This window comes from Lithobates pipiens, unplaced genomic scaffold, assembly GCF_037356315.1.
Source record: "Lithobates pipiens isolate NorthernLeopardFrog02 unplaced genomic scaffold, aLitPip1_a1.2 Scaffold_10, whole genome shotgun sequence".
NCBI lineage: Eukaryota > Metazoa > Chordata > Amphibia > Anura > Ranidae > Lithobates > Lithobates pipiens.
Genome location: NW_027507686.1, coordinates 100700089 through 100722026, shown reverse-complemented (window position 1 = coordinate 100722026; position 21938 = coordinate 100700089). Strand labels below are relative to the sequence as shown.

General features: G+C 50.3%; 10 pseudogenes; all 10 read left to right on the top strand.

Moving 5' to 3' along the window:
- The first annotated feature begins 5060 nt into the window (after nucleotides 1–5060).
- On the top strand, nucleotides 5061–5179 carry LOC143942904 (5S ribosomal RNA; annotated as a pseudogene).
- Nucleotides 5180–5848: 669 nt separating this feature from the next.
- Nucleotides 5849–5967, top strand: LOC143954937 (5S ribosomal RNA; annotated as a pseudogene).
- Nucleotides 5968–6532: 565 nt separating this feature from the next.
- On the top strand, nucleotides 6533–6651 carry LOC143943617 (5S ribosomal RNA; annotated as a pseudogene).
- Nucleotides 6652–7625: 974 nt separating this feature from the next.
- Nucleotides 7626–7744, top strand: LOC143948178 (5S ribosomal RNA; annotated as a pseudogene).
- A 100-nt stretch (nucleotides 7745–7844) lies between these two features.
- On the top strand, nucleotides 7845–7963 carry LOC143955435 (5S ribosomal RNA; annotated as a pseudogene).
- Nucleotides 7964–8284: 321 nt separating this feature from the next.
- Nucleotides 8285–8403, top strand: LOC143946762 (5S ribosomal RNA; annotated as a pseudogene).
- A 100-nt stretch (nucleotides 8404–8503) lies between these two features.
- LOC143946431 (5S ribosomal RNA) lies at nucleotides 8504–8623 on the top strand (annotated as a pseudogene).
- A 317-nt stretch (nucleotides 8624–8940) lies between these two features.
- Nucleotides 8941–9059, top strand: LOC143955427 (5S ribosomal RNA; annotated as a pseudogene).
- Nucleotides 9060–9594: 535 nt separating this feature from the next.
- On the top strand, nucleotides 9595–9713 carry LOC143949073 (5S ribosomal RNA; annotated as a pseudogene).
- A 317-nt stretch (nucleotides 9714–10030) lies between these two features.
- LOC143953682 (5S ribosomal RNA) lies at nucleotides 10031–10149 on the top strand (annotated as a pseudogene).
- The last annotated feature ends 11789 nt before the right edge of the window (nucleotides 10150–21938 follow it).

Here is a 21938-nt window from a genome sequence, read left to right as displayed (position 1 = left end):
CCGAAGAAACAAGGTTTTGCCTGTAAGTCCTCTCCTATTGGAAGACTGGGCTCTGGGAAAACCAGACTTGGTGTACTATTTACATAGTGGCACGAAAATTTCTGGCAGAGTCTTTTACAAGGTCCAGGTAGGAGGTTCTTCTGAGAAGGAACCCCAAAAAAACCCTGAAGCTTTCCACAACTCTGCCCGCTGTGATGGGTGAAGGCTGGAATCTGTCTGTTTTCAGCAATTCCTGCGGTGAGGACAGGTAAGGGAAGTTAATCCTCTATAAATTATATTATGGATTTCTTCATTGAGTAGTTGTATGTCTTACCTGGTTTCCACCACTAGAGGGAGTAAGAGCAGCCTGATGCATACTTACATGCCTTTCAGATACACACGCTCAGTGAAGCCTGGTTCTCCCAGATGATTCACGTCTCCACTGCAATCTCTGCCACAATGAAGGTAATACAGGGGTCCCACGTAGTCTAGGGGTCCCACGCAGCTCCGATGGCAATTCCCTTCCCCCCTGGATAGCGGCGGTCATCGTGCATGCGCGCTGAGCGCGCTCCCGTGCTAATGGAGGAGGGGGAGTGTGGTTGCGAGCCGTGCACGTCGGTGTGGCACCAGGCACCAGGCGGCAGTTTTAAAAAGCCCAGAGCGTCAGGGGGCTGTAAGTGGAGACACAGGAGCTGTGGGCAGTAAGCATCCCAAGGGATTGGATCCAGGCAAATCTAAGACACCTACTCAGCATCAGGTTGTGCAGTTTAAGCATATATATTTATTGTAAGACTTTAAGCACAACAGTGATTGCACTTTGTACTAGTACCTCTGCTTTGTAGCTTATGACTATGTCTCCTCATAAGAGGGTCTCAGTGGGAGGTAACAAGGGCACTGGTAAGTCACCGCCTAGGTCTAGGGGTTCTAAAAATGCCTGTAGGTTACCATCCCCCCCTGCAAGACTGGAGCCAGCCTCACAGGATGAGTCAGTGCCCCTGTCAGGTTTTGCAGCCTCTCCTAATTTTTCAGCCCCGATATACGTCACTGGGGACTCCCTTAGGGCTACATTGGAGGGTTTTGAAGGGAGAATCATGAATTTTATTTCAGCTTCCCTGAAAGATAGCAGGAAAAGGGGTAGATCCCCTCCCTCTGCTGAGATTCCTCTTTCAGATGACACTTCTGACAATGAGGAGAGATCCCTATCTTGGGACAGGGATCTTGAGCAGTCGGATGAATCAGAGGAAGAGGAGAGAGTCCCCTCCTCCCAGGCGCTCAGAAAACAGGTGCAGTATTATACTGAATTGGTGCGTACCACATTCAGAATGCCTGCTGCTGAGATCGCTACATCCTCTGTTTCTTCCCTGGGAGTCAGGAAAATCCCACAGACTGCCTTTTCCTTTCCAACTCATCCCTTAATGGATAAATTGTTGTATGAGGATTGGGAACATCCTGATAAACTGTTTGCTCCTCCTAAAAGGTTTTCTATGCTTTATCCTCTGGAGGAAAGTTTCACCAAGAAATGGGGGGTCCCATTTGTCGATGCGGCTGTTTCTTCTACGGCCTTCTCAACCCCCCTCCACAGGAAAGGCTCTATGCCGGGCTCAGGGGCAGAAGAAATCCTGGGGGCGAAAGCCTGCCAAGCAGAGCCCAAAAGCTTCCTTGTGAAGGGGCGCCCCCACTCGGCCGAGTGGGAGGAAAGCTCCTGCAGTTTGCGGAAGCCTGGCGGGAAGAGATCCGGGACAAGTGGGTGGTCTCTTCAGTATCTCTGGGCTACAAGCTGGAATTTCAGGAGATTCCACCTTCTCGCTTTCTAAGGTCAAGGATCCCCAGGGACCCAGTAAAGCAAAGACCGCTATTTCTGGCCTTAGATCACTTACTATCCCAGGGGGTGATAGTAGAAGTGGACCCAAAAGAACAGGGTTGAGGGTTTTACTCGAATCTCTTCACCGTTCCAAAGCCAAATGGAAGTGTCAGCCCTATCCTGGATCTGAAGGATCTGAACCGGTTTTTACGCATCCGGTCCTTCCGAATGCAGTCAATTCGCACTGTGGTCTCCTGCCTGCAAGGGGGAGAGTTTATGGCATCAATAGACATCAAGGATGCATATCTCCATGTGCCAATTTTTCCCGCACACCAAAATTATCTAAGGTTCGCGGTAGAGCGGCGCCATTTTAAATTTCTGGCCTTGCCGTTCGGGCTCGCTACAGCCCCTCGAGTCTTCACAAAGATTCTGGACCCTCTCATGGCAAACCTAAGAGCTCAGGGTATAGCCGTCATGGCTTATCTAGACGATTTGCTTCTCATAGAGAAAACAGTAGCGCTCCTGAACCACAGTGTTACCAGAACGCTAGAACACCTGGAACAACTAGGTTGGATTATAAACCTAGAAAAGTCGTCCCTACAGCCTGCTACCAGGTTGGAATACCTGGGTATGGTTATCGATACCGCTCAGGGCAAGGTGTTTCTACCAAGGCCATTGGCCATTGGGGATCTGGTGCGCCTAATTCTGGGCAGAAGATCTTCCCCCATTCGGTTGTGCATGAGACTGTTAGGGAAAATGGTCGCCTCCTTCAAGGCCGTTCCATTCGCCCAGTTGCACTCAAGGCCTCTGCAAAGATGCATCCTTGCGGCTTGGAACAGGAAGCCCCAGTCCTTGGATCTTCCTATGCGTCTATCCCCAGGGACATGCAAGAGTCTCATCTGGTGGTTACAAACCGAGAATTTGCTGAAAGGCAAAACTTTTCTTCCTCTTCCATGGAAGATTATTACAACAGATGCCAGCCTGACAGGCTGGGGAGCAGTGTTGGAGGAGACGTGCTCGCAGGGGAAATGGTCTGCGATCGAGAAGCTATTGCCCATAAATTTCTTGGAGATCCGGGCAGTTTATATGGCTCTCATAAACTGGTCTTTCAGACTACGGGGTCTCCCTGTTCAGGTTCAGTCTGACAATGCCACAGCAGGTGCCTATATCAATCACCAGGGCGGTACCATGAGTCTGGTTGCGCAAAAAGAGGTGAATCGCATACTTGTCTGGGCAGAAAGGCATGTTCCATGCCTTTCTGAAGTCTTCATTCCAGGAGTGGAAAATTGGCAGGCGGATTTTCTGAGCCACCAGCAGTTGTGCCCAGGAGAATGGGCTCTGCACCCCGACGTGTTTTGGAACATATGTCACAGGTGGGGTACTCCAGACATAGATCTGTTTGCGTCCAGGTTCAACAGAAAACTAGACAAATTCGTGTCAAGGACAAGAGATACACTCGCTCAGGAGTCGGATGCTCTAACAGTTCCCTAGGATCAGTACAATTTGTTTTATGCCTTTCCCCTGTGCCCACTTCTGTCGCGGTTCCTGGGAAGAGTCAAGAGGGAGACAAAGTCGGTTCTTTTGGTAGCCCGGCTTGGCCCAGGTGACCGTGGTATGCAGAGATCATGAAGTTGGCAGTAGGCAGGCCGTGGATCCTCCCTCTCCGGCCAGATCTGCTCTCACAGGGTCCAATTTACCATCCTGCTTTACACAGTCTGAATTTGATGGTTTAGCTGCTGAGACCCACATTCTGAGAGACCGTGGGCTTTCGGGGCCAGTCCTTTCTACTCTGGTCAATGCCAGAAAGCCGGCCTCCAGGCTTATTTACTACAAAATCTGGAGGGCATATGTTTTCTGGTGTGAACTCAGGGAATGGCATCCTAGAAAGTATGTCATTAGCAGGATCTTGGCCTTCCTCCAGTCAGGCCTAGAAATTAATTTGGCCGTAAGCACTATCAAGGTGCAGATTTCGGCGTTCTCAGTGTTTTTTCAGAAGCCACTGGCATCGCATTCCCTGGTGCGGGCTTTCATCCAGGGGGCTATGCGGATAAGGCCGCCGGCCAAACCTCCGGTATGCCCATGGGATCTGAATTTGGTTCTCTCAGCTTTGCAGGGGCAACCTTTTGAACCTTTGCATCAGCCTTCGTTAGTTCTTTTGACTAAAAAATTGGTTTTCTTGGTAGCCATATCCACGGCTAGAAGAGTGTCAGAACTAGCAGCTCTCTCCAGCAAAGAGCCGTATCTAATTATTCATAAGGACCGGGTGGTAATGCCTCCCAACAGGTCCTTTCTGCCTAAGGTGGTTTCAGGATTCCATTTGAATCAAGATGTAATCCTACCATTACTTTTTCAGGACCAACAGTCCGCAGAAGAAGAATCTTTGCACACTTTGCATGTGGTAAGGGCAATCAGTATCTATCATCAGGCAACTGCTCAGATAAGGAAAACTGATTGCTTATTTATTTTGCCGGAAGGCTCTAGGAAGGGCCAGGCAGCATCAAATTCCACTATCTCAAGGTGGATTAGACAGATTATTTCTCAGGCCTATAGTGTTAAAAGGAAGATCCCTCCTTTTCAAGTGAAAGCGCACTCAACTAGGGCTGTATGTGCTTATTGGGCAGTGCATCACCAGGCCTCCCTGGCTCAGATCTGAAAGGCTGCAACTTGGTCATCAGTCCACACATTCACCAGATTCTATCAGGTGGATGTCAGAGGGCAAGAGGATATCGCCTTTGGGTGCAGTGTACTGCAGGCTGCAGTTTAGGTCCTCCGGTCCTTGGCGGTCTATATATTATGATCTGTGTCTCCCTCCCCTCAATCTGAGCATTGCTTTGGGACATCCCACTATGTAATGAAGCTCCTGTGTCCCGTGATGTATGATCAAGAAAATAGGATTTTTATATACAGCTTACCTGTAAAATCCTTTTCTTGAGAGTACATCACGGGACACAGAGCTCCCGCCCCTCTTGGGTTTTACGTGGTTTCCTATTGCTTTGCTACAAAACTGAGGTGCCTCCCATATGGGAGGGGTTATATAGGGGAGGAATTCTCCTTAATTGGGGGTTAACCAGTGTCCAATCACCAGAGGTGCCTATATAACCCACTATATAATAAAGCTCCTGTGTCCCGTGATGTACTCTCAAGAAAAGGATTTTCCAGGTAAGCTGTACATAAAAATCTTATTTTTTATGTTGTTGGCGTTGACCTGTTTTTTTTCGCTTGTTTCCCAAGATGACCATCTTGGCGTTTGTCAAGAGGGTTGAGAGTGCCCAAAGAAAGTGCCTACGGCCAAATCACAAGTAAAGTGCCTGATCTTGTCTGATCTCGGAGGCTAAGCATTGTCGGGCCTGATTAGTAACTGGATGGGAGATCGACTGGGAATACCAGGTGCCGTAGGCTTCTTTTTATGTTGTTGGCGTTGACATGTTTTTTTTTTTCCCACTTGTTTCCCAAGGTGACCATCTTGGCATTTGTCAAGAGGGCTGAGAGAGCCCAAAGAAATCTCCTACGGCCACATCACTGATCTCAGAGGCTAAGCAGGGTCCGGCCTAAATAGTATATAATTACAGGTGCCATAGGAATCTTTTTATATTGTTGGCTTTGACATGTTTTTTTTCCGCTTGTTTCCCAAGGGGACCATTTTAGCATCTGTCAAGAGTTTTGAGTATGTCCCGAAGCGTTAGCCTAAGGCCACATCACCCTGAAAGCGCCCGATCTCAGAGGCTAAGCAGGGTCAGGGTCAGATGTGAGACCGCCAGGGTCTATGTTGTTGGCGTTGACCTGTTTTTTTTTCACTTGTTTCCCAAGATGACCATCTTGGCATTTGTCAAGAGGGTTGAGAGTGTCTGAATAGAACACCTATGGCCACATCACCCTGAAAGCTCTCATCTGATCTCGGAGGCCTAGCAGTGTACTGCCTGGTTAATACCTGTATGGGAGACCATCTGTGAATACCAGGTCCCGTAGGCTTCTTTTTATGTTGTTGGCATTGACCTGTTTATTTTCGCTTGTTTCCCAAGGTGACCATCTTGGTGTTTAACAAGAGGGTTGAGAGATCCCAAAGAGATCACCTATGGCCTCATCACCCTGAAAGCACCCGATCTCATCTGATCTCAGAGGCTAAGCAGTGTCGGGCCTGGTTAGTACCAGGATGGGAGAACGTCTGGGAATAACAGGTGCCGTAGGCTTCTTTTTATGTTGTTGGCCTTGACCTGTTTTTTTTTTTCACTTGTTTCCCAAGGTGACCATCTTGGCGTTTGTGAAGAGGGTTGAGAGTGCCCGAAGAGATCACCTACGGCCCCATCACCCTGAAAGTGCCCAATCTCATCTGATCTGGGAGGCTAAACAGTGTCGGGCCTGGTTAGTACCTAGCTTCTTTTTATGTTGTTGGCTTTGACCTGTTTTTTTTCGCTTGTTTCTCAAGGCGACCATATTGGCGTTTGTCAAGAGGGTTGGGCATTTCTTGAAGAGAACACTTACGGCCACATAACCCTGAAAGCACCCGATCTCGTCTGATTTCAGAGGCTAAACAGCGTCAGGCCTGGTTAGCACCTGGATGGGAGACTGCCTGGGAAGACCAGGTGCCATAGAAGGATCTGGCCTGGTTAGTGTCTTGATTGGGAGATCGCCTGGGAATACCGGATGCCGTAGGCTTTTTTTTATATTGTTGGCTTTGACCTGCTTTTTTTAGCTTGTTTCCCAAGGTGACCATCTTGGCCTTTGTCAAGAGGCTTCAGAGTGCCCAAAGAGAGTGCCTACGGCCAAATCACCCTGAAAGAGCCCAATCTCATCTGATCTCAGAGGCTAAGCAGCGATGGGCCTGGTTAGTACCTGGATGGGAGATAGCCTGGGAATACCAGGTGCCGTAGGCTTCTCATTATGTTGTCGGCGTTGACCTATTTTTTTTCCCTTGTTTCCCAAGGTGACCATCTTGGCATTTGTCAAGAGGGTTGAGAGCGCACAAAGAAATTGCTTATGGGCACAACACCCTGAAAGCGCCCAATCTCGTCTGGTCTCAGAGGCTAAGCAGGGTTGGGCCTGGTTTGTACCTGGATGGGAGACCGCATGGGTTTTCCAGATGCCGCAGGCTTCTTTTTATGTTGCTGGTGTTGACCTGTTTTTTTTCGCTTGTTTCCCAAAGTGATCATCTTGGCATTTGTCAAGAGGGTTGAGAGTGCCTAAAGAGATCGCTTACAGCCACATCACCCTGCAAGCATCCTATCTCTTCTGATCTCGGAGGCTAAGAAGGGTTGGGCCTAGTTAGTACTTGAATGGGAGACGGGCTTGGAATACCAGGTGCCGTATTCTTCTTTTTATGTTGTTGGCGTTGACCTGTTTTTTTTCGCTTGTTTTCCAGGGTGACTATCTTGGCATTTTTCAAGAGGGATGAGAGTGCCCAAAGAGATTGCCTATGAGCACATCACCCTGAAAGTGCCCAATCTCCTCTGATCTCAGAGGCTAGAAAGGTTCGCGCCTTGTTAATACCTGGATGGGAGACTGCCTGGGAATATTAGGTGTTGTAGGCTTCTTTTTATGTTGTTGGCGTTGACTTGTTTTTTTTGTTTGTTTCCCAAGGTGACCATCTTGGCGTTTGTCAAGAGGGTTGAGCGTGCCTGAAAAAAATCTACTATGGCCGCATCACCCTGAAAGAGCCCAATCTCATTTGATCTCAGAGGCTAAGCAGGGTTGGGACCTGGTTAGTACCTGGGTGGGAGACCGCCTGGGATTTCTCAATGCCATAGGCTTTTTTTTTAAGTTGTTGGCATTGACTTATTTTTTTTTTGCTTGTTTCCCAAGGTGACCATCTTGGCGTTTGTCAAGAGGGTTGAAAGTGCCTGAAGACATTGCCTACGGGCACATCACCCTAAAAGCACCCGATCTCGTTTGATGTTGGAGGCTAAGAAGAGTCGGGCCTTGTTAGTACCTGGATGGGAGACCGCCTGGGAATACCAGGTGTCGTAAGCTTCTTTTAATGTTGTTGGCGTTGACCTGTTTTTATTTCGCTTGTTTCCCAAGGTGACCATCTTGGTGTTTGTCAAGAGGGTTGAGAGTGCCTGAAAAGATTGCCTATGGCCACATCACTCTGAAAGCACCCAATCTCGTCTGATCTTGGAGGCTAAGAAGAGTCAGGCCTGGTTAGTACCTGGATGGGAGACCACCTGGGAATACCAGTTATTGTAGGCTTCTTTTTATGTTGTTGACGTTGATTCGTTTGTTTGTTTTCGCTTGTTTCCTAAGGAGACCATCTTGGCATTTGTCAAGAGGGTTGAGAGTGCCCAAAGAGATCGCTTACAGCAGCAACACCCTGAAAGAGCCCTATCTCTTCTCATCTCGGAGGTTAAGAAGGGTTGGGCCTAGTTAGTACTTGGATAGTAGATGGCGTTGGAATACCAGGTGCCGTATTCTTCTTTTTATGTTGTTGACATTGACCTGTTTTTTTCCGCTTGTATCTCAAGGTGACTATCATGGCATTTGTCAAGAGGGTTGAGAGTGCACAAAGAGATTGCCTATGGGCACATAACCCTGAAAGCGCCCGATCTCCTCTGATCTCAGAGGCTAAACAGGGTTGGGCCTTGCTAGTACCTGGATTGGAGACCACCTGGGAATACTAGGTGCCGTAGGCTTCTTTCTATGTTGTTGGCGTTGACTTGTTTTTGTTTTGTTTGTTTACCAAGTTGACCATCTTGGTGTTTGTCAAGAGGGTTGAGAGTGCCTGAAGAGCTCGCCTATGGCCACATAACCCTGAAAGCACCAGATCTCGTCTGATCTCAGAGGCTAAACAGGGTCTGGGCCTTGTTAATACCCGGATGGCAGACCACCTGGGAAGACTAGGTGCTGTAGACTTCTTCTTATGTTGTTGGCGTTGACTTGTTTTTTTTGTTAGTTTCCCAAGGTGACCATCTTGGCGTTTGTCAAGAGGGTTAAAAGTGCCAGAAGAGATTGCCTACGGGCACATCACCCTGAAAGCACCCGATCTCGTTTGATGTTGGAGGCTAAGAAAAGTCAGGCCTTGTTAGTACCTGGATGGGAGACCGCCTGGGAATTCCAGGTGTCGTAGGCTTCTTTTTATGCTGTTGGCGTTGACCTGTTTTTATTTCGCTTGTTTCCCAAGGTGACCATCTTGGTGTTTGTCAAGAGGGTTGTGAGTGCCTGAAGAGATTGCCTATGGCCACATCACTCTGAAAGCACCCAATCTCGTCTGATCTTGGAGGCTAAGAAGAGTCAGGCCTGGTTAGTACCTGGATGGGAGACCACCTGGGAATACCAGTTATTGTAGGCTTCTTTTTATGTTGTTGGCGTTGATTAGTTTTTTTCGCTTGTTTCCCAAGGTGACCATCTTGGCATTTGTCAAGAGGCTTGAGAGTGCCCAAAGAGATCGCTTACAGCAGCAACACTCTGAAAGAGCCCTATCTCTTCTCATCTCGGAGGCTAAGAAGGGTTGGGCCTAGTTAGTACCTGGATAGGAGATGGCGTTGGAATACCAGGTGCCGTATTCTTCTCTTTATGTTGTTGACATTTACCTGTTTTTTTTCGCTTGTATCTCAAGGTGACTATCTTGGTATTTGTCAAGAGGGTTGAGAGTGCCCAAAGAGATTGCCTATGGGCACAAAACCCTGAAAGCGCCCGATCTCCTCTGATCTCAGAGGCTAAACAGGGTCGGGCCTTGCTAGTACCTGGATTGGAGACCACCTGGGAATACTAGGTGCAGTAGGCTTCTTTTTATGTTGTTGGCGTTGACTTGTTTTTGTTTTGTTTGTTTACCAAGGCGACCATCTTGGTGTTTGGCAAGAGGGTTGAGAGTGCCTGAAGAGCTCGCCTATGGCCACATAACCCTGAAAGCACCAGATCTCGTCTGATCTCAGAGACTAAACAGGGTCGGGCCTTGTTAATACCCGGATGGGAGGCCACCTGGGAATACTAGGTGCTGTAGACTTCTTCTTATGTTGTTGGCGTTGACTTGTTTTTTTTTGTTTGTTTCCCAAGGTGACCATCTTGGCGTTAGTCAAGAGGGTTGAGAGTGCCTGAAGAAATCTCCTATGGCCACATCACCCTGAAAGAGCCCAATATCATCTGATCTCAGAGGCTAAGCAGGGTTGGGACCAGTTTAGTACCTGGATGGGAGACCGCCTGGGATTTCCAGATGCCGTAGTCTTCTTTTTATGTTGTTGCCGTTGACCTATTTTTTCCCGCTTGTTCCCAAGGTGACCATCTTGGCGTTTGTCAAGAGAGTTGAGAGTGCCTGAAGATATTGGCTACGGCCACATCACCCTGAATCTGTTCCCTCTCATCTGATCTTGGAGGCTAAGCAGGGTCGGGCCTGGTTAATGCCTGGATGGGAGACCACCTGGGAATACCAGGTGTCGTAGGCTTCTTTTTATTTTTTCAAATATAATTTTTTCTCCAAACAGGGGAAGGCGGTCCCCCGAGTACATAATGCAACAGAAAAATACAAAGCAAAAAGCAGCTGAACAATACTTGATACTGGTATATTTGCAACTGTGAGTCTGCCTTCCATCAATCATAATGATTCGAGGCACGGATAAAGTACTGTACCAAGATCCAGGGTCACACAAACCCCAGGTCCCTCCGGCATAATCCATCCAGAGGGGGGTGTGGGGCCGTCATTGCCAATTTTCCACTTTTTCCAAAAGAGGGGGTGAGAGATAGGGGAGGAAGGCATAAAAGAGAAGGGGTGAAAGATCAGGAAAGAAGAAAATGGGACGAGACACGATGGCAGCCACTGCCCAAGGGGCCAGTCAAGGAAAGCTCAGAGCACTAAGGCGATAGCAGGCGACATCCTTCCAGCGAGAATATAAAGGTATTCCAGATGTCCCAGGTTTGTTTGAAATGTAATGAAAGGGGGGGGAACATTTTTTCCAATAGAGAGGGATGCAGGATTTTGCCACATTTATCACATGCTGTAAAATTGATTTTTTGTACTTCTTAATGGGAATCTGTGAATGGTGCAAGAGAAAGAATGCAGCCTCTTCCGGGATGGAGAAGTCTGTGAATTTTTGTGTTATGCATCGGATCTCTGTCCAGAAGTCCACCAAGCTGGGGCAGGACCAAAAAATGTGGAGCGACGTGCCCTCTTCTTCTCCACACCTCCAGCATATGTTCGAGGAAGAGGGGAAACATTTATGCAGCTTTGATGGTGTCAAATACCACCTGGTGAGAAGTTTAAAATTCGTCTCCTGTATCTTCGTGCACAGCGAGGTTTTGAGAGCCAAAGTGATAATGCGTTGTCTCTGTGCTGGGGAAAACGAGCAATTAAGGTCTTTTTCCCAGTTGGACAGACAGGTTAAGTGTGGGTGATCTGTTTGAGAGAGAATGTGGGCCAAAGGGCCTTCGCTCCTGCATAGAGTCTCAAACTCCATCTGAGGGCGGGCGAAAGTTTGAGGATTGGGAATGGAATGGAGAAAATTATGTCATTGCGCGCTCTCCAAAAAGGCTGTTGGAAAAGCCCTGTCGGATCTCTTAGGGTTGAAAAAGAAGGCCATTTTCCATCAATGGCGAATTTAGACGCATGGTCTAGGTTGGAATTTCTAAGTGGGTCCCCGGTTCAAAGTTCGGATGGCCACATATAGGGAATAAGGGGGAAGTCAAAGACGTGAGTGTGTTTTGGGTAGCGATCAGGTGACTGACTTTCAACGAAGCCCCTATAGTGGGATGTGACGTCAATTCTGTGGGTAAATCCTTATAGCACCACATGGCGCTTCTTAGCGGAATTCGGGAGTGAGATTGTTCTAGTTGCACCCAGAGCTTAGAAAGTTTGTTTCGATGCCAGTCCAATACACGCCCCAGATGGGAGGCCAGGTAGTAGCGTCGCAAGTCAGGGAGAACCAACCCTCCCTGTTGTTTAGACAATGTCAGCTGTGACCGCTTAAGTCTGGGATTTTTCTGGGCCCAGTTAAATTGAGTGAGCAGGGATTGAGCTTGCTTAAAAAATGGGACTGGAATCTGGATCGGGAGAGCTTGGAAAAGATAGGTAAATTTAGGGCGTATGTTCATTTTAATGAGATTGCATCTCCTGAACCAGGAATGGAGGCCAGAATGCCACCCGTGAAGCAAACTGCAGATCTTACTGACAAGGGGTGGGAGGAAGTTCAACATAAACGTACGCGCGATGTCCGGTGGAATGTAAGTACCTAATATGGGTCCATTTAAAATGAAAATTGGACTGCAAGTCTAGTAACGTTTGCGGGGGGACTGCAACCCCCATGGCCTCTGATTTCAAGAAGTATCCCGTATATCTGGAATTCCCGAAGGAGATTTGGCAAGGAAACTCTGGGATTCGTCAGCGAGAACAGCATGTCATACGCGTAGGCAGATACCTTGCACTCAAAAGTACCCGTTATGTCTGAGTTTTGTCGAATTGTGGAGAGAAAGGGTTCCAATGACAATGCGAATAATAGGGGTGACAGGGGGCAAACCTGTCTGGTCCCATTCCCGATGTCAAGGGGAGATGAGAGCACCCCATTCGCTTTGACTTGAGCTGAAGGGCGTGAGTATATCTTACTTATCCATGCCAGCATCCGTTCACTCAGACCTATATGGCGAAGGACCGAGAACATGAATGTCCATTTGACCCGATCAAAAGCCTTCTCGGCATCAGTACTCACGAAAAGACAAGGGGTCCCAGATGACTTTACTTTATGGACCAGGGTAAGCACCCTAATGGTGTTGTCCCTATCTTCCCTGGTGGGAATAAAACCTAACTGGTCAATCTGTATAAGGGACTGCAAGTGCTGTGCCAATCACGTGGCGAGGATTTTAGAGAATAGTTTTAGGACCGAATTTAGGAGGGAAATGGGTCTGTAGCTCCCACATAGGCCCGGGTCTTTGCCCACCTTAGGTATCAACGAGATGTGGGCTCTAAGGGTATCCTCAGGAAAATCCCCATTCGAGCTCAGAGTATTAAATAAATTCACCAAGCGCGGGCCGAGAATAGGGAGGAAGGTCTTATAGTATTGTGCGGTATATCCGTCAGGGCCCGGAGGCTTACCCACCTTCGGAGGTCCCACGGCCGTCTGGAGTTCTTCCAGTGTAATCGGGTCCTCCAAGTACTCCCGTGATTCCGATGAGAGGGTTGGTAGACCAGAAACGGTTACATATCTGTCTATATTGTCCTGTCCAGACCCTGAATCGGGCAGGTTGTAGAGATCAGAGTAAAATTTTTCAAAGACTTCGGCTATTTGGGTTGGGGTAGAGGCCCTCTGGCCATTCTCATCTCTCAACTGTGGTATGTAAGAGGCAGATTTCAACTCCTTTACCGACCTGGCTAAGATTTTTCCGCATTTGTCCCCTGACTCCTACGTCAGTTTACGACAAAACTGGAGTGCCGCTTTCGCTTTATAATGGAGTAGGTCAGTAATCTAGGTATGGAGTGTCCCCAATTCAATCTCTAAGGTCCATGAGGGGGCATGTTTATGTTTCGCTTCCACAGAGGCAAGTTCACGAAACAGATTAGCAAGCTGTTCCTTCCGTGTTCGTTTGATGCGCGCCCCATGCCTGATAAGTACCCTGCAGAATACTGACTTATGAGCCTCCCAAATTATCCCCGAGTCGCAGTCCTGCGTTTAGTTTTCTTGGAAATAAAAGTCCAATTCCCTGGTCACATCTGCTAAAACTTCCGGTATCTGGAGGAGGCTTTCATTAAGGTGCCAGAAGAGAGACCAAGGTGAGGGGTTCCTAGAGAGGGTGTAGGTAAGGGCTACAGGAGCGTGGTCAGACCAAGTAATATGGCCGATGGAGAAAGAGCTCACCAAGTGCAGTTGGTCATGTGGAATCAAGAAGAAGTCTATCCTAAAGTATGATTTGTGAGGGGAAGAGCAAAAAGAGTAGTCCCTTTCCCCAGAGTGTTGCAGACGCCAGACATCAACTAATTGGTCATTCAGTAAACACTTAGTAATCCGCTTTCTAGAGGAAATGAGGAGCGAGGAGCAAGAGGCAGAAGTGTCAACCCACCTAATATAAACTGGCCCTCCCGAAAGTCACATAATCTGTGCAGGGTAGTTCTGAGGAACGTGTCTCGGTGATCATTGGGAGCGTACACAGTGGCAAATGTAAAAAGGAGCTCTCCAATGTGGCCCCTAAGAAAAAGATATCGACCCCCAGGGTCCCCCAGAGAATCCTGGAGAACCCAGGGGAGCCTGCTAGAGATCAGAATGGAGACTCCCATGGTCTTAGAGGAGGGGTTAGTAGAATGGTAGACCTTAGGGAAGGATCTCGACCATAGAAAGGGGAGGCTAGTATTATTAAAATGTGTTTCTTGCATAAAGGCCACATCAGTACGGGAAGTCTTCAGTTCTCACAGGAGGATCAGCCGTTTTTCAGGGGAATTCAGTCCCTTAACGTTTAGAGAGGTGACCTTGACTGAGTCTGCCATCGCTCCTCAGGGAGGGGGAGGTGGACGTCAGAGAAAAGCAAAGAAAGTTGAACCAAGGTAGGTATTGGATAGGAAATGGATGGCGGGAACTAAGGAGGAGAAAGGAAGGCCAAATGAAAGGAAAGGTAAGGGGAAAAAGAGGCCGGGCACCTCAACCCCAGGGGGAGAGAGAAATTAAGGGTTGTCTGCACTCAACAGTACAGGAAGGGTATACTAAAACAGCACAATTATGCTATAGCGCTTACCAGATGTACACTGGGTTTAAAGCGCCGTCCTACTTGGGTTGGTGGGTAGACAGGTCAGAGAGGGAGCCCCCGGATCCCAGTCCCCCCAGTCCTGGCAGTGGTAAATGTCACGTCTGATACCGGTATGCAAATAAAAGACAATCAGTAACATCATAGAACCAAAAAACAATAGTATAATCAAAACCGAGGTAGAGCATATAACTATCAGCACTGAGGGGTCTCCTCGGCTCGCCCTAAACGTAGGCATGCATGAGGGAGCCCGTCACAACAGAAAAGGCATCACAGAATGGGATCCACCACCCCCCGTCTGATACCCCAAAAGTACACATGCAGCCCCCGAACAAATGCATTTCTCCCTTTGGCAGATTGTCCTCTCCTTACCCCCTCTCCCCCGTCCACACCCCAGGGGATAAGGGGGAGGGAAGGGGGGAAAAAGGGAGGAAGGGGCAAAAGGGGGAGGGAAATGGGGGAGGGAAGGGGGAAAGGAGGGAGGGAAGGGAAGGAGGGAAGGGGGGGAAGGGGGGAGGGAAGGAGGGGCATCTAGGGAGAGGGGACAAACATACGGAAATGTCAAGTCCTTTAGCGCACTCACACCAGCAGCCACCCGGACCCCATAAATTTCAATTCCTCCCCTCCATGGTCACCACATCAAGATGAAAGAGGAGCAGCCCTGGTCGGTGCATGGAAAATCCGTCAGGCAAGGGGCTGGGGCCACCATCCCTCCATCCAATGGGAGACTTCACCCGAGCAGCAGTCCTGGGGCCCGCCAATTAGTGTCTCTCCTGCATCCCCATTGGGGGCTGTGTAGAGCATCCAGAGGGAGGCTGGGACCGCCCAAACAGTAAGGGGTAAATCCTCCAGGGGGGTCCAGAGTCAAACTGGAGGGAAGCAGTGTCTCGTACCAATAGGCTCAATAAATAAGTCATCCAGGGTGTCCCCAAAAGCTGCAGAAGGCAATGTCGGCAAAGAGTAGGTGGGGGCCAGAGGGGGGGGGAGAGGGGCGCAACCAGGGGGAGGGGACACATATGCGGGAATGTCAAGCCCTTCCAGTACAGCGCACTAGGTATCACTCAGACCCCCCAAAGTGCAACTCCCCCCTCTAAGGTCAAGATTCCAGAAGGGAAGATGAGCGGAACTGGTCTGTACATGAAAGAACCTGCTGCCAAGGGGTTGGGGCCATCATCCCTTCCTCCAATGGGAGATGCCACTGGCATGACAGCCCCATGTCCTGTCAAGTGGTGCCCCTCCGACAATGTCGTCGGGGTATATGTGGAGCATCCAGGGGGAGGCAGGGACCACCCAAACAGTGAGGGGTAAAGCCTCCTCCAGGAGGATAGCGCTGTCTTGTACAGTTAGTTAATTAGACAAGTCATCCAGTATGTTCCTGTGAGCAGCGGAAGGAAAGGTCGGTAAGGATTATGAATGGGTGGGGGCCAGGGAGTGCATAAAACTGCCACCAGATGACCGGGGCAGAGAGGGAAAGGGGATGAAAGGTGGTAGGTGGGGGGGTGAGGAGTGTCCCTCATATTACTCACGTCGGCCATTCCTTGAATCTGAGCGCTCTGCATACCCAGGACGTTCTTCTGTATAATCTAGCCTATCTGTATACATTAGCCTGTCTTTTGTACACATTAGCCTCTCTGTATCAACTAGCAGGTCCTCTGTATACACTAGTCCGTATGTATACACTAGACAGGCTTGGTTACACAGACTTGCTAGTGTATACAGACGTACTAGTGTATACAGAGGACCGGCTAGTATATATAGACAAGCTAGTGTATACAGATAGACTAGATTATACAGAAGAACGTCCTGGGTATGCAGAGATGGAGGCTAGGGTATACAGAGAGAGAGAGGCTAGAGTATGCTAGTGTATACAGACGAACTAGTGTATACAGAAGACTGGCTAGTTTATATAGAGAGGCTAATGTGTGCAAAAGAAAGGCTAGTGTATACAAATAGGCTAGATTATAGAGAAGAACGCCCTGGGTATGCAGAGATGGAGGCTAGGGTATACAGAGAGCGAGGCTGGGTTACACAGAGAGGGTGGTTTATGCAGACTTGCTAGTGTATACAGACGGACTAGTGTATATAGAGAGGCTTGGGTATACAGAGAGCTAATGTATAAAGAGAAGCTAGTGTATACAAAAGACATCCAAGGGTATACAGAGGGGGGCGTGTCCGGATGTGAAAGGCGACGGACGTCTAAGTGGAGAACTCCTGACATCCTGAACTCAATCCTTCTCAATCCTTCTTTTTCAAAGCCCTAAAACGGCCGGAGGCCCTACCTCCTTGCTCTGCTCCGTGGCCTGTTGCAGTCCGTGGCTCCATTGGGCGGATTCTGACCCGCAATCGGCTGGGAGCCTGCGTGCTAGTGGCAGCCGCCATCTTCCAGGCCTGTGCTCTGCAAGCAGCTCCTTTCCTGGACCAGCGGTGCGGTAAGGGACCCCCCCTTGTCCTCCAGCCAGCTTCCCTGCACCTCCGGTGGGGCCTCGTGGCCTGCGGGACCCCCAGTGCCGCCCGTCAAGGCCGCGGCCTGGTGTGGCCTAGTGCGGCCTAGTAGAGCCTCCAGCCTACCGGATTTTCCTACACCACCGGCCGCCGGACAGCGGCCGGCGTCGGTTGCTGGGACACGATCGCTGCCACCCTGCCAACCCTCCATCCTCCTGCTCCAACCGCTGTTTTGCTGGGCCTAGTCTTGGGCCCTGCACCCGGTCCGGCGGCCATCTTGGTACAACCGGCTGCGGCCTGGAATCCACCCCTAGCCTCCTGGACACCCTGGGCCTGTTCTCAGCTTCTTAGCCTCCCTCAGTGCCATAACCCCTCTGCAGCCCGTGCTTTGGCCCTCCTGCACAGCGCTCTGTGGCTCCAGCCGGACACTTGGCGGCCATCTTGCTACACCCGGGGGATCTCCTGCCTCCTCTGCACTTGCTCCGGACTCCTTCTAAGGACACCCTGGCCTGCCCGCAGTGCTGGGCATCAGCCTCCACTTCCAGACCTTTTGTGGCCTTCCTCCCTGACTCCGGTGCCACGTGCAGTGTCCATCTTGCTCCACCCAGCCGTACTGTGCACAATCCTGATCCCCCTGACTCCTCCCCTTGTAGCTCACTGCCACCAGAGCTGCCCCCCCGGCTGGACTGCCGCCCGCAACATCTACAACTGAGGCTCCGCCCCCCTTTTTTTTGGATTCACCAGGACATTGTCCGCACTGCCAGCCTTGCACGTAGCAGCCATATTACTACGCCATAATACCAACTGCTGGCCCTCCTGTCTCCACAGTCCCCGTCTCTTGCTTTGCTCCGGCTACAGAGATCTGCTGCCGGTCGAGAGCCCTATGATGCCTTCAAAGAAGCCTCCAAAGACTGTGCAACAGCCCAGGACACCGGCTGCAGCCCCATCCCCCCGCGGGGACCCCGCCTTACTCCAGAAACTGCAGGCCTTGTTGGTTGACATGGAGGACGGTCCCCCGGCTGACATTCCCACGCCCTCCTCACCCCAGCCTCCCACAGGTGACACCAACATGATCTTAGCAGCAATCGAAAGCAGCAGGACATCTCTATTGGTACGGATCGATCACCTGGCAGAGGAGTGCAACCTTATCCGCAACGATCTGGATAAAATACGGGGGCGTCTCTCGGAATCTGAACACCGGATCTCGGAGGTGGAGGATCGAACGGGACAACATGCCGACCAACTCACCGACCTACACAACACGATTAAAGCTTTAGTGGCGAAGTCAGATGATGCCGAAAACCGAATGCGTCGTAACAATGTTCGGGTCCTGGGCCTTCCTGAAGGATCGGAGGGAGACCACCCGGCAGACTTTGCAGAAACCTTCTTCAAAGATCTACTTGGTCTGACCGATATCCCCCCTACGTATGTGGCAGAACGTGCTCATCGGGTTCCGATGGGTCGACCTATCTCGGGTGCACCCCCACGTGCCTTCCTGGTGCGTTTCCTCAACTACCGTGATCGAGATCGCATACTCGCTGAGGCCAGGAAGCACCCGAATCTGCAATATGGTAATGCACGCATCATGCTGTTCCCCGATTTCTCCCCGGATCTACAGAGAAGACGACAGACCTTCACTGATGTTCGGCGCAGACTACGAGACCGCAACATTAAATATGGAATGCTCTATCCTAGTCGCCTGCGGGTCCAGCACGAGGGCACTGTCAAATTTTTCGACACGCCGGCCGAGGCGGATGCCTGGCTTACTGGGCTGTGCTGAGGTGGCGTGTATTACTCCATCGTGGGGGCCCGGGGGTTGTCTGGGGCTCACTGGGGGAAGGCAATGAACATGAATGGACACACTGAACTCTTATGTTATTTCAGGCCCAAGTATCGGCCCATCATCCTTACATGTCTGCGAACTCCTATGTTGAGTGAGCTATCCACACGGAACTTTACAAGATAAGTTGTTGCTCCCCCCCCTTCTGGCTTGTCTCGGTGACGATTGTAGCTGTGCCTGGGATATACCTCTCCATCCCGGCTGGAATACACCGTGGAAGCTATATTTCCCCCTTGTTTTGGGGGGGTTTTGTATTTTGTTTTCTGTTCCCCTTCTTCTCCCTTTTTTTTTGTTCTCTAAGTCGCACTCGAGGTACTCGGGTTAGCACGGAGTGTTGCTGCTAACCTGCAGCGGACTTCCCCCTGGAGGACTTTTACACGTTCTTACACGCGGCATTGCACTGTTGCCGTGCACAGTTTAAGGGGTTAAATTGTTATTTTTTGGGTATAGGCCCGATCTGATCGCTCCCCAGTTTCCAGGGATGCCACCAGATATGGGCAGGGTTGACCCCTGGCGGTCACCAAGGGTACTTTTGTTTTTTGTCTATGTATTTACTTTTTTGTTTGTATGGTTAATGTTTGGTCATGACTCTTTCTACAATGGGCTCTCTGGGTCTAGGCGGCTCTTGGTACATGATATTAACACCCATGGGCGTCTCCTTGCAATATTAACGGAACCATCTGATGGCCACACGTGACATGTCCTCTTTTAATATCCTATCCTGGAATGTCCGGGAGCTCAATTTTAAATTTAAAAGAGCAGTTCTGTTTAAATATCTTAAATTGCACTCCCCCCATATGATACTGCTCCAGGAGACACACCTCATGGGCAGCAAACTGTTGGCACTAAAGAAGCCGTGGATCCAGAGAGCCTTTCATGCCTCCTATTCTACCTATGCCAGGGGGGTCTCGGTGCTGATCAGCAAATCCTTTCCCTGTGCAGTGGAGCAGATTCACACCGACTCTCAGGGCAAATACGTGATAGTAGTTTTCACAGTTTGGGGTACGAGATATATTGTGGTAAATGTATACCTGCCTCCTCCCTTTTCAGCATCCACCTTATACACTATCCTGGAAAAGGTTACTCCATACTGCCCCGCTAGGCTGCTACTTATGGGCGATTTTAACGCTATTCTAGCCCCAGACTTATACAGGCCGGTCCCCCCCAAACAATGATCCTCAGACCTACCCAATTGGGCACAGGCCATGGGAGTGACGGAGGTCTGGAGGTGGAAACACCCCTCGACTAGGGCCTACTCCTGCTTTTCCACCACCTATAAAACGTCCTCACGCATCGACTTAGCTTTTGCCAATCCAGCCATGCTATCATACGTGCTAGACGCCACGTATTTGCCCAGCGGGCTGTCGGACCACTGCCCCCTCCTCCTTAATGTCCGCTCCCCCACTTCCCGAACCTCAGCCCTTTGGCGCCTGGGAACCCACTGGCTCTCCCACGCCGATTTGACCAACACTATCCCGCCCGCCTTGCCGAATACTGGCAAATTAATGCAGGGTCCTCCTCCCCAGGGGTTACTTGGGACGCATTCAAGGCCTTCAGTAGAGGTCATTATATTTCCTCCATAGCTGGGATCCGTAGAGAGCAAGCTGCCACCACGACTGAGCTACAGAGCAAGGTAGATACCCAGACTGAGGCCTACACAGCTGACCCCACCGACTCTAGTTTTGAAGCCCTTAATGCGGCGAAACGAGAATTACACCTCCACCTCACAGAGCTTACCAGACTGGATCTTTACCGCAATAAGCAAAGATTTTTCGAGCAGGGGGACCGGAACGGTCGCCTCCTGGCAATGTTAGCTCAACACGACCTGCCCATGATGGTGATACTAGGGTGTGGTGTCCCCTTCGGGTGAATCGGTCTCCTCTCTCCCAGACATATTGGACGCATTTCGGCAATACTATGGTTCCCTTTATACCTCTGTGCTTCCCTCGGATCTCATGCCACAGGACCTTGCGCCTTGGCTGGACCCCCTGGCACTCGGCTGGCTCTCGGACGCCGAGAGAGAAAATTTGGTGAAGCCCATTACCCCGGAGGAGGTACAGAGGGCAATTTGCTCCTTTCCTGCAGGAAAATCCCCGGGTCCAGATGGTCTCCCTATGGAGTTCTACAAAACCCACGGGGCCCTTCTTGCCCCCCAGCTGGCCCAGCTCTATACTCACTGTCTGGCAGAGGGCACCCTTCCCACCTCCATGAGCCATGCACACATAATACTAATCCATAAAGCCCCGAAGGACCCCACATCCTGCGCCTCATATAGGCCTATCGCCCTCCTAAATGCAGACTTCAAAATCCTTACCAAATTGCTCACTACGAGACTACAGCCCCTACTGCCATCTGTGATAGAGACGGACCAGACCGGTTTTATACCTAATAGAGCCACTGACATCAACTTAAGACGCCTGTTTACCAACATCCATGCACAACACTTCAATGAGGGTTCCCGGGTGGTGGCCTCCCTGGACATAGAGAAGGCCTTCGACACTGTGGAGTGGCCTTTTCTGTGGGAAGTCCTCCGTAGAATGGGGTTCCCCTTGGTATTTATTGCGTGGTTACAGACGCTCTACCAGCACCCCACATCAGCCATTAAGCTGGGGGGGGTCTCTCACGGTCCTTCCCTCTGTCCAGGGGCACGAGACAGGGCTGCCCTCTTTCTCCGGCCCTGTTCGCCATCGCAATGGAACCCCTGGCGGAGGCCTTACGTACCTCCCTGCACATTAGGGGCCTGCGTGTTGGCTGGCTGGAGGAGAGGGTCACCCTGTATGCGGGCGACCTCCTTCTCTTCCTTAACGACGCAGACTCCTCTCTCAGAGGGGCATTACAAATTCTGAACTCATTCTCCACGATCACGGGCCTTAAGGTTAACTGGTCAAAATCACTTCTGTTCCCTATAGACCCAGCAGCCAGTGACACCGCCCCCCCCCCCGATATACCTCTACAGTGTTTGGAGAGCTTCAAGTACCTTGGGGTGGTGGTCTCGAGGCAGGCTTCGGACTTCTTACCTCTGAATCTATCCCCAGTGGTTCAGGAGACACGGCTGCGACTGAAGGCATGGGAATCTCTACCCCTATCATTGCTAGGGCGGATAAACCTGATAAAAATGAAAATCCTGCCCAAATTTCTCTACCTACTTCGCCAATCCCCACAATGGATCCCTAAATCATTTTTCTCCCGACTGCATAGCCTTTTTACCTCCTTTATCTGGGGGGGCCAGTCCCC